The sequence below is a fragment of the Elephantulus edwardii genome, unplaced genomic scaffold (assembly GCF_000299155.1).
Source record: "Elephantulus edwardii isolate Elephantulus edwardi_28Jun2011 unplaced genomic scaffold, EleEdw1.0 scaffold00090, whole genome shotgun sequence".
Taxonomy (NCBI): Eukaryota; Metazoa; Chordata; class Mammalia; order Macroscelidea; family Macroscelididae; genus Elephantulus; species Elephantulus edwardii.
The window spans coordinates 9,965,057-9,975,825 of record NW_006399840.1 but is presented as its reverse complement, the minus strand read 5'-3'; the positions used below and the strand labels follow the sequence as shown (position 1 = coordinate 9,975,825).

Here is a 10,769-nt window from a genome sequence, read left to right as displayed (position 1 = left end):
TCCCACAGTGTCCGGCAGTCTTCGCTCCTCTGGAGTTCCGCGGCAGGTGGCTGGCTGCTGCTCTTCCCGGGTCTCTTCCGGGTCCCTCTTGCGGCGTTCCCCGGTCTGGCAGCGTTGTTCCCTGGTCTCACGGGCGGCTGCGTGCGTTCCCACCGGCGGGCGGCGGGGTGCGTTCCCCCGGCTGGCAGCGGCGTTCCCCCGGTCTGGCGGGCGGCGGCGTGCGTTCCCCCCCTGCGGGCGGCATTTCCCCGCGGGCGGCATTCCCCTGGCTCGCAGCGGTGTTCCCCCCGGCGGGTGGCAGCGAGCGTTCCTCCGGCATTCCGAACCATTTGCTTTTGGGTTGGTAGCACAACTCCTTATCCAGCAGGCCAGCAGACTCTTCTTTGTTACTCGTTACTAGGTGGAGACAGATTTTTATTTATTTTGCAAATAGTGTTGTCAATAGAGAGGAAATATATAAATTCTTATCTGCAGATATCTCAAGATAATTCTTATGGATTATAGTATCTTTAGTTGTAAAATTTGACCTTTGATATAGTATCTTTAAAGTTCATCATGTACACGTTCAGTCATTCTTTTACCATAATCTAAACTTTATGTTTTAACTGTTTAACTATGCTGTTATATGTAGTTAGGAACGACTTACTATCATAAATACTAACAGGAATTAATTAGAAGACTGTTGTTTCTATGTTAATGAGTAGAGAGAGAATCTATTCATCACCGTAGTCCTTGATTACATATTGTGTCGTAGGTGTTAATTCCTAGTCTCATCAGTTTTAGAATGTGAGCAACATTCTGTAAACATGGTACTTGCAACAAGGTTAGTGAAAGAATGTGAGCTAACTTACATGCAGGAGAATTTTATTTTAATTCATTTTGAGTGAAAGTGTACAATCACATTTATTTTTTTTCATTGTTATAATTATGCTTAGAACATTAAATATAGTTACTGTAATTAACTGTACTTGATAATATCTGATCAATCTCTTAACTGTATTTTCTTGCCTTTCCTTTCACTCATCCTCTGCATTTGTTAATTTTCACACCTCTCTCCTTTGCTTCCAGACCCCGTTCACCATGTAAGAGTGATTCCATCTGTGTGTAACCTGTTTGTGTAACAATCTACCTCTATAGAAAACACCCTCCGACTTGTAGTGATCCTCCTTTGGGTTTCTTAGACTATAATTTAGGGGAGCAAACTGCCTCATTTTTGTCCCCTGAAGGGCTGCTGGATTTTAGCCACTTTTGTAGAAGCCCAGTATGTACACATTATGCCATCGGAGCTCCTCTAAGTTACTCTCTCTGCTATCTTAAGAGTTCCCAGACCATCAGTTTTATTAGCCACTGGCTGTTAGGGAGATAGAAGTGGTAAGTTAGGACTTGGCAAATGTTTAAAAGGAAATTTTAAACTTAGTACCATTTTTCCACATGTTGATTGACCATCTTCACTCCCAAACATCTATGTTTCTAAAGAATTACTATGGTAAAAGAATGAAGGAGAGATTTTTACTAGCTGTTTAGTCTTGCCTCCTTCTTTACCATTATGCTGTGAAAGCAGAACTCACTCATAGCTGATGCCTCAACGGGTTTCGCAAGACTGTAAATCACATGGGAGGAGATGTCTCCTCTTTCTCCCATGCAGTAGCTGATGGATTTGAACTGTGTGCCTTCAGGATTGCAGTGTAGCTTCTTAGGCCACCAGAGCTCCCTATATCATTTTCTAGAGGATGACAAACATTACTTTTGGTTAGATAATGTCATTTGAAAAAAAAAATCGTTGTGATATATGCACACAGTGGAATATTGTTCAGCCATAAAAATGAATGGAGTTAAAAAAAGAAAAAAGAATGGAGTTCTGAGGAACAGAGTAATGATTTATAAACCAATAGATATTTACAATTTTAGATAATACCTCAAAAACCTTAGTTAAAGAATCAAAATGTCATATGTATTATATCATTTATAAGAAATCTCTGGAGTAGGTAAATCATTGAAAAAAAACCACAGAGAGCTAGAGATTGCTGAGACTGGATATAAGTAAATGCATACTGGGTATCAGCTTTGCTTAGAGGTTATAAAATACTGGGAAAAGTAGATAGATGAAGATAATATTGGGAAAAGTAGATAGAGGAATATAAGTAAGATACTGGAAAAGAAGATAGATGAAATGATTGCACCATGCTGTAAGTGTATGCCACGGAATTGTCCACTTTAAGTTATTTTGTTATGTGAATTTCACTCCAATAAAACCAATTTAAATGCAGTCTGAAAAAAAAAAGTAAAGTAGTGCAGCAACATACATTATATAAGGAAAAAAAGACATCAAATCTTGGATTGATCATATATTTTATATTATTCAGTATACTACAATAACTATCTTGTGAAGGAATAAGGGCCATGTGAGGATGAGCATATCTGACCTTTGCCAGCTTCACAAAGGGAAACTGTCCCCATCAACAGTATCAAAACACAAAACCTCTTCCCAACGTGTCAGACCTGTCCCCCATGCTCCCGTACCATACCTCTCTCTGTTCATCTCAAAACCAATTTTACTGCTTTGTTGTTGTTATGTGCCATCGAGTTGCTTGCGACTCATAGCGACTGTATGTACAACAGACCTAAACTCTGCTCTGTCCTGTGCCAATTGCACCGTCTCCGACACACCCATCCCGATTATCCCAGTCATTGAATCAATCCACCTCATGGGGGCCTTCCCCGTCTGCACGGTCTCTCCACCCTACCAAGCATGATGTCCCTCTCCAAGGAACTGTCCCTCCTTGCAATATGTCCAAAGTATGTTAGATGGAGACTTAGAATCCTTGCCTCCAAGGAGCAGCCCAGTTTGACCCTTTCCAGGATGAATCTGTTTGTTTTCCTAGCAGTCCATGGCACCCTCAGTACTCTTCTCCAGCACCACAGCTCAAAGGCATCAATTCTCCTTCTATCCTCCTCAGTCATTGTCCAACTCTCTGATGCATAACAGGTGATTGCGAAGACCATGGCCTGTATCAGAGACACCATTGCTCTTCAGTACTCTGGAGAGGTCCCTAACAGCAGACTTTCCCATGGCAATACATCTTCTAATTTCCTGGATGCTGGTGCTGAGAGTGTTGACTGGAGCCAAGCAAACTGAAGCTACGAACAATCTCAATACTGGGTCCAAAATCCAGTGCAATATTTCACAGACCACATAGAACCATACTGAAGAAGTCAAAAGGTTGTAATGCAGATTAGTAGCAAAATTCTGAAATGTACTGCACCTCAGCCTTGAGCCTTTTAAATTTAGGCCAGTGTTACAAAGTTCTCAGTCCTGCAGATTATGCCCCCACTCCACCCCCAGTTGTCCAACAAATGCAGCTACCTTGGACAAAAGCCCTTAGCTCCAGTTGCAATGCTGTTGCAGTCCAAACGTCCCATTTCATGTCAGTTCTCTGGTTCATGGCTGTTGGTCCTGTAGGCCCTCTTGATTGCTCTTTTCTTGGCAGTGAGGTTTTTTCTTTGTGCTGGATCCCTCAGTTTAATGGTGAGACTAGCCAATTCCTTTGTGGATTGGTGAGACTAGCCAATCCCCTTGTGGATAGGCAAACACATGTCCTATTTGCACATTAGTGCCCATCTACATAGCAAAGTCAAGTTCAGTGGCTAGGAAAGTCATATTTAAAGATAAAACTTCACACACCTAAAAAAATAAAAATGCTTATCTACTCTTATTGGGTTTTTTTTTATATTAAAAAAAAAAGAATTATATTGTCGTTGTTAGGAGCTGTCGAGTCAAGTATTACTCATAGCAACCCTGTGATCAACAGACCTAAACTTGCATCTCTGAAAACTTGAGCCCATTGTAGCAGTCACTGTCTATCTTGTTGGAGGGCTTCTTCTCTATCACTGACCCTCTACCTTGTCAGGTATGATGCCCCTTTCCAAAGTAAAGACTCTCCTAGCAACATGGCCAAAGTATGCCATCTTTGCCTCCAGGGAGCACCTTGGCTGCACTTTACCCAAGACATATATATGGTTTTTTGGCCGTCCACGAGATACTCAGTATTTTTGTCCAGCACCACAGCTCAAAGGTATCAGTTTTTCTTCAGTCATCCTTATTCATTGTCCATCTCCCAGAAGCATAGCAAGTGATTGGAAAGACCATGGCCTGAATCAGGTGCACTTTAATCTTCAGGCTGACATCATTGGTCTTCAGTAATTTGGAGAGATCTTGGACAGCAGACTTGCCTAATGCCATATGTCTCCTGACTGCTGTACCGAGTTTATTTATTGTTGATCCAGTGTAGACAATGGCATTACCCTTATGAACATTGTCATTTCCTTTGTATTAAGAAAGCTGTTAGGGAACTGTTATCTTGACTGTTACAGCCAATGCTCCTGAAAGATTTCACTTGCAGATTAATTGGAAATGACTAGAAAAGTTATTATAAATTTTAATTACAAATATTAAATTGGCTAAGTAGTAATCCACTTTGTTATGAATGGTGTAAGATAGAGTAAGGCTTCAGTCTGTTGTTTGTAAGGTCACTGTATGTCACTTGAATTGATGGCAGCTAACAGTATCAAGAACAGTTATCTGGATTTTACTAGAACCCAGGCAGTAAAAATATCGATGGTTATTAAGTAGATATTTTTATACAGAAAAATTTTATATTTCTAGTTTTCTAATAGGAATGATCTTATTTAAGGATAGTATCTGTGGAATCAGATGTCTCAGTACACTGTTCTTCTGATATTCGTTATTGATCATGTGATGGTCTCTTAAAATGACTTTATTTTTATGGGACCATTTGGTGCCATTTTTATCTAAAAAATGATTGATTTTTATCTTACTAGCTGGTTAACCAGTATTACTTGTAATAAACTTGGAGAAAAATCTTTAATTAGTTGAACATAAAGAGGGAAAAAGTGATTTTGAACTCTTGAGGTTGTTTTTCTGTAGTATTTAGAGGGCTTTAGAACCTTTAAAATATTTGTTCTTGGATCTTTTAGTGATTTTGTGTAATAAATTGAGTTCTTCTAATTATTTATTTATTTTTAAAAAACCTTTCTCCTGAGAAAAGATAGAAATGAAATAAAACTGACACAACTTTAATGAATTCTGAGAGGTTTGGTTTCATTCTTTGTAATGTGATTACTGCTAGGTTATTGAAATTTTAGTAACAGTCATACTTTTTAAACAAAACTGTTGAATAAATTTGATTTTATTAAATGGATTATACTAACCTTTTGCTGAAGTTAAGACCAGCATGCACTCGACTGTACATAGAGTTTTCGGAGGCTTGATATATTTCTGAAATGGATGGCCAGTCGTTCTTCCTAGTCTGTCTTAATTTGGATGCTTAGTTTTAGAACAATATCTGACAGACAAGCATTTTATCTGTTATGCCCCAGATGAGACAGATTGATACAGTAACCAGGGTAATGGGGTTGGTGTGTCAGAATCAGTGAGACTGCCTCAGGAGAGGGTAGGCTTCAGAGCTGTTGTACACAGGGTCCCTGTGGGTCTCAGAGGACTCAATAACAAGATCACCAAATATAACTTGGGGATTATGTTATATTACATGTTACAGTGTAAACTGTCATTCACGCATTGATAAGAAAACTGTCTTCAAGAAGTAAATACTTTAAACTCAATTGATACAGCATCTGAGTCACAGAGACACAATTTTCAGAAGTTAATAAACTCTTTAAAGACAGTATAAGAATTTTAACAAATTTCAAAATTGAGAAATTTAAAGTGCTTCAATTATTATTTTCAAAAGTAACAATATTTTTATTTTTAAGTATACATGTCAGACTATTGTTCTTCCAGAGAAATAGTGCTCGAGAAGAACTTGATAGTTATTGCATTGAAACAAACAAACAAAAAAAAGACAGCTATTAACACATAGACAGTGGGAAAAGGATCTGTTTAGCAGTCTAATACGGTTTTATAAAACCCAAGTAATGTTTGAACCCTCTTTTAAAAAATAAAGACATTTTAGTTACTCTATAATTTATTTAAAACATATGTTTATACTTTTCTGTTTCTAAAATGTACACATTTAGGTTTATTTCTTTATTGTCCATTCAGAATGACAAAGATGAGAGACTTTTCCAAGTACAAACTCACATTAAAGTGAAATGTATATTTTACTAACGACGATAGCATTTGTTCTTGAAAACAACTAACTCTCACTGCATGTACTACTCTTTTTTTTATTTTACAATATTAAATATAAACTGTGACTCATTTGATTCTCATGCAGACCATTGTTAACCCTTTGATAACTCACGGGACATACAACACCAACCTACATTTTCTGCTTCTAGGGTTTCATGGGAACCTTATATACCACTTGTAGCACAAGCTGTGGTTTGGTGGTGGTATACATAACTACATGGATATGGAGAAACATGCCTCATTCCACCAACCAGAGATATATGTGTACCATGGTAGAGGGTCAGCACAGGAGAGGAAGACCCTAGATGAGAAGCATTGACCCAGGGACAGTGGCAGTGGGATTAGGTGTGTCCGAGAAAGTGAAGTTGGCCCAGGATAGACCAAGATTCAGAACCATTGTTCATAGAGTCACTGTGAGTTGTAGTCACCTTGACTGTACATAACAACCAACGTTGTATCAAAATACTTATTCCCTCAAATTTTTTTCACTTCATTCAGAATGGCTTATTGAAAGCACATATTGCAGGGAGAAAAGTGCAACAATGAATGAGTGGAAATCCAAAATCTCTGTAAGTGTTCATTAAAATTAATAAAATAAAAAAATACAGAAGAACAAAAAAGTGCTAAATATTGCAGAAAAAAAGAAAGCACATATTTTCTATAAATAGTATTCAAAGTAGAAAATAATTAGGTTTTGACTGGATTAAATCTGCCTCAGCAATGAATATTAATAAAAGTGATATTAAATCTGTTGTGAATGAATTCTGTCTACAGAGACCCAATAGGATTTTCAAGTCTGTAGTCTTTATGGAAGCAGGTAACATACCTTTTTCCAATCAAGCAAACGGTGGATTTGAATGGCCAACCTTTCTGATAATAATTAAACATTTTAACCATTGCACCCCCAGCAACTCAACTCATGGCCATTGAATCAGAATTGACTTATAGCTGACACTTCAGTCATTTTCTAAGACTAAATTGTAGGGGAGGACATTGCCCATCTTTATTCCACAGAGCAGCTGGTAGATTTGAACCGCCTAACCATTGGATCGGCAGCACAACACCCTACCCACTAGGCCACCAGAGCTCCTGTTGCGTGCCCAGAGTAGATTCTGTATCATTTGTAAACAAAATTGCAAAAAACATAGTGTAAATGCAAAGTTCTTCTTAACTGTGTTTAGGTAAGCATGAAGCTGGATTGCTCAAGTTTAAATATTGTCTTAGTACTAAATGAGTCCTGGTGATAAATTACTCTGTGTACTTGTTGTACATTCTTTTAGGATAACTTAGAGAATGAAATGGATTAGATATATAAAATGCCTTATTATAAATAGCAGATTCAGTAGAATCATCCTGTGTGTTTATTTTCAGATAATAAAATGACAAAGTTGAAAGTTATTATAGGGAAGGGAACTAGATATGACTCTATAGAGACTATGGACTTTGACTCATCATCTCTATTTTATTTTATTGCCATACCACTACTTCCATTCACTTACGTACTGTGCTGTCTATTTTTATTCTTGCCCTGCACTAGCTTATTTGACTACTAAGATACAGTGGCCAGCTTACACTTGAAAAAGGAAAAAAAACCCAATATTCTGACCCACAGCAATGCTACAAACAGTAGAACTGCCTCATACAGTTACGCCAACAATGAACTTGAGAACAATAAAAAAATGTGAGACTGGAACAAGAATGGACAGGTTTTTATTGTGTTTCATATAGAGTGTGCATAAGATAGCAGTGACTGGGAGCTGACTGACAGTGTGTGACATCTGCAGTCTTTACAGAAACAGTTTGTCTGCTTAGCTTGAAATATTTACTACTTGGCCTTTTACAGCATGTGTACCTGCTTTTGCTAGAAACAAAACCCAACTAACAGCGAGTTGATTCTATCTCACGACAACCTCAGCTGGGTTTCCAAGGCTGTAAGTTGTACAGGAGACTACCCATCTTACTTCCCATGGAACACTTGGTGGATTTGAACTTCTGACCTTTCAGTTCCTATCTCAATATGCAAACCACTGTGCCACAGAACTCCTTGCAGTAGATTCTGGAAAACACGTAGGGGTCTCTGGAACACATTTTGGTATTTTACGGTCTTTATAGAAAATTTGAATATTTGCACCCCCTGTGAAGTTTAACAAATAAAAAGAGTTGCTTAGACCCTATGTCATGCCATTCGGAGTTGAATTTGGTAAAGGTTAGTATAATTTAAAAAATTTTATTTGTCAAAAGAAACTAATGAATACCATTGATAGTTAGTGGATAACTCACTTGCTGGCAATATATTTTAGCCTTTTTTATGTTATTTATTTATTTTTTAAAAAGGCAAAATCAGACAGACAAGAAGCAGCCTAAGAAATTGCTTTGAAATGACTTATAAGTAAGTTTAATGATGAGCCATTGTAGGCAGTAAGGTTACAGTGTAAATGGGAATTCAGTTTCTGTTTCATTGGGGTATAAGCTTATTGGACCATGTACAGATCTGGTGGTTATTTTATTTTTAAATATTTTATTGTGAGATGGCTGAAAATTTATAGAACAAATTGATTTTCCATGGAACAGTTTGTACCTGCTTTGTGACGCTAATTGCAAACCCTGCAATGAATCAGCACTCTCTTCATTTTCTTGCTGTGTTTGCCATTTCCATCCATCTTTTCCTTTGCCTTTGCGGTTTTTGAGCTTTATCCCTAGATAGATTCAGATCCTGTTTGTTCTGGAGAAGGTGCACTTCTTTGTGAATACTATTTGCCATGTGAGCCTGCCTATTTGGCACAAAGTTGAAGCCGCAGAATCAAGTCCAGTTCCAGGCCAGAAGTGTATCTAAGGGCCCTTGCCTTTTATTTTGAGTGTTGGGTACTAACAAGTCAGTTTTAGACTTATAATGATCCCATCTGACAACAGATTGCTACAGAGGGTTTTAAAGGTATAATGATTAAAAGAGGGAAATTTTGGCCTAGTAGACAGAAAGTGATGCTACCAAGCCAAGGTGGGTGATTTTACTCTGCGGCCCTCAGACCAAGTTTTAATTGTTTTTGGTGAAACATTCTTCTAAGTGGCATAGCATGTTTTTGGTGAAACATTCTTCTAAGTGGCATAGCACACTGGTCTGTCCATTTGCTGTGCAGACATAACTCATGGTTGCTGTGATGCTGAACACTGTGACATTGATGTGTCAAATGTGATAATGGTTACCGGTGGCAGATGGTGTTTGGTGAAGCTCCATGATTAAACAAGCCTGGAAGCAGGAGTAGCATTCACTTCTGAAATAGCTTGTCTCCAGAAACCCTATGAAGTTGGAGAAAACGATGAAAGTTATACAAGTGTTCATAGGGTCACTATGAGTAGTCTACGATTCAACAGCACTTAACGACAACATTGATAATTAGTTAATGCTGCCAACCCGTAGACACATGGTTCAAATCCACCAGCTGCTTTGAGGGAGAAAGGTGAGCAGTCTCTTTCATGCTCTTTGTTGTTGTTAAGTGCTGTTGAGTCAAATATGACTCATAGTGACCAACAGATCTGAAAACTGTCTTACCCTGTGCCATCCTCATTGTCTTTGAGACATTTGAATCTATAGCCTCTGAACACTTGCTGGAGGATCAGCTATGAGTTGGCTTCCAACTCAAGGATTCGTAACAACAGTAGTGTGTTAGGGAGGCAATGACTAGTTCTTTCTCGTAGTGGGTTTACTATCTTTTAAAAAATACAAACATAATTAGCAGTACCTGTTATCTGTCTTTCTACCTGTCATGGCAGTACCTTAAGTAGATGCATTCGTGCTTCCTCCTCTACGTAGACATAATAGAGAATATTGGGGAAGTTATCTTGTACCTCTGCGAGCAATTCCTGTAAGAGATTCCAAGAAGAAATGAAGGAACAGTGATTTAAGCAGAAAGGAACTTCCCCCAACTTACACAATTAAAGTTTTAAAAACTCTGGGATATTTCATTGGTGATATTAAGCTTTGTCTCTCTAGAAGTTATTCCTATGTTAGTTTAAAAACCCATCCAAGAACAGAGGACTTAAAAGGAATTTGACATTTGATATCATATCTTGCTTGTTGTTGCTGTTGTTCTTAGATGCTATTGGGTTTAGCATGACTCAAAGCAACCCTGTGAACAAAAGATCTGAACCCGGCTCTATCCTGCTCTAGCCTCACACTTCCTGACACACAAGGGCCCACTGCAGCAGTTACCATGTCAATTCACCTGGTTGAGGGTCTTCCTCTCCTTCACTGACCCTCCACCTTTCCCAGCATCATGTCCTTCTCCAAAGAATACCACTTCCTAGCAGCATGCCAGAGTATGCCTCCACATTTCTTTGTAATGACTATCAATGTTAGGAAGCTGTGGTGGCTTGGTGGTAAGGAGTTGTGATGCCATCCCAAAGGCATGTTGTTTAAATCCATTTGCTGTTCCTTGGAAGAAAGATGGGCATCTCCTCCTTTGTGATTTACTGCATTTCCTGGAGGGTCAGCTATAATTTGGTTCTGACTTGATGGTATGTAACACCACAGCAACACGAAAGTTAGCTGTATTTAGACTGTCTTTTGTCTGCTGTTCCTCAAATTGTAGTTGCTGTTGAGCTG

The 10,769-nt window shown here is 38.5% G+C and overlaps 1 protein-coding gene across 1 annotated transcript in view; it reads left to right on the top strand.

Moving 5' to 3' along the window:
• GPATCH2 (G patch domain containing 2) overlaps positions 1–10,769 on the top strand; it is a 259,862-nt gene that overhangs the window by 22,516 nt on the left and 226,577 nt on the right. The gene's annotated exons all lie outside the window — the stretch shown is intronic.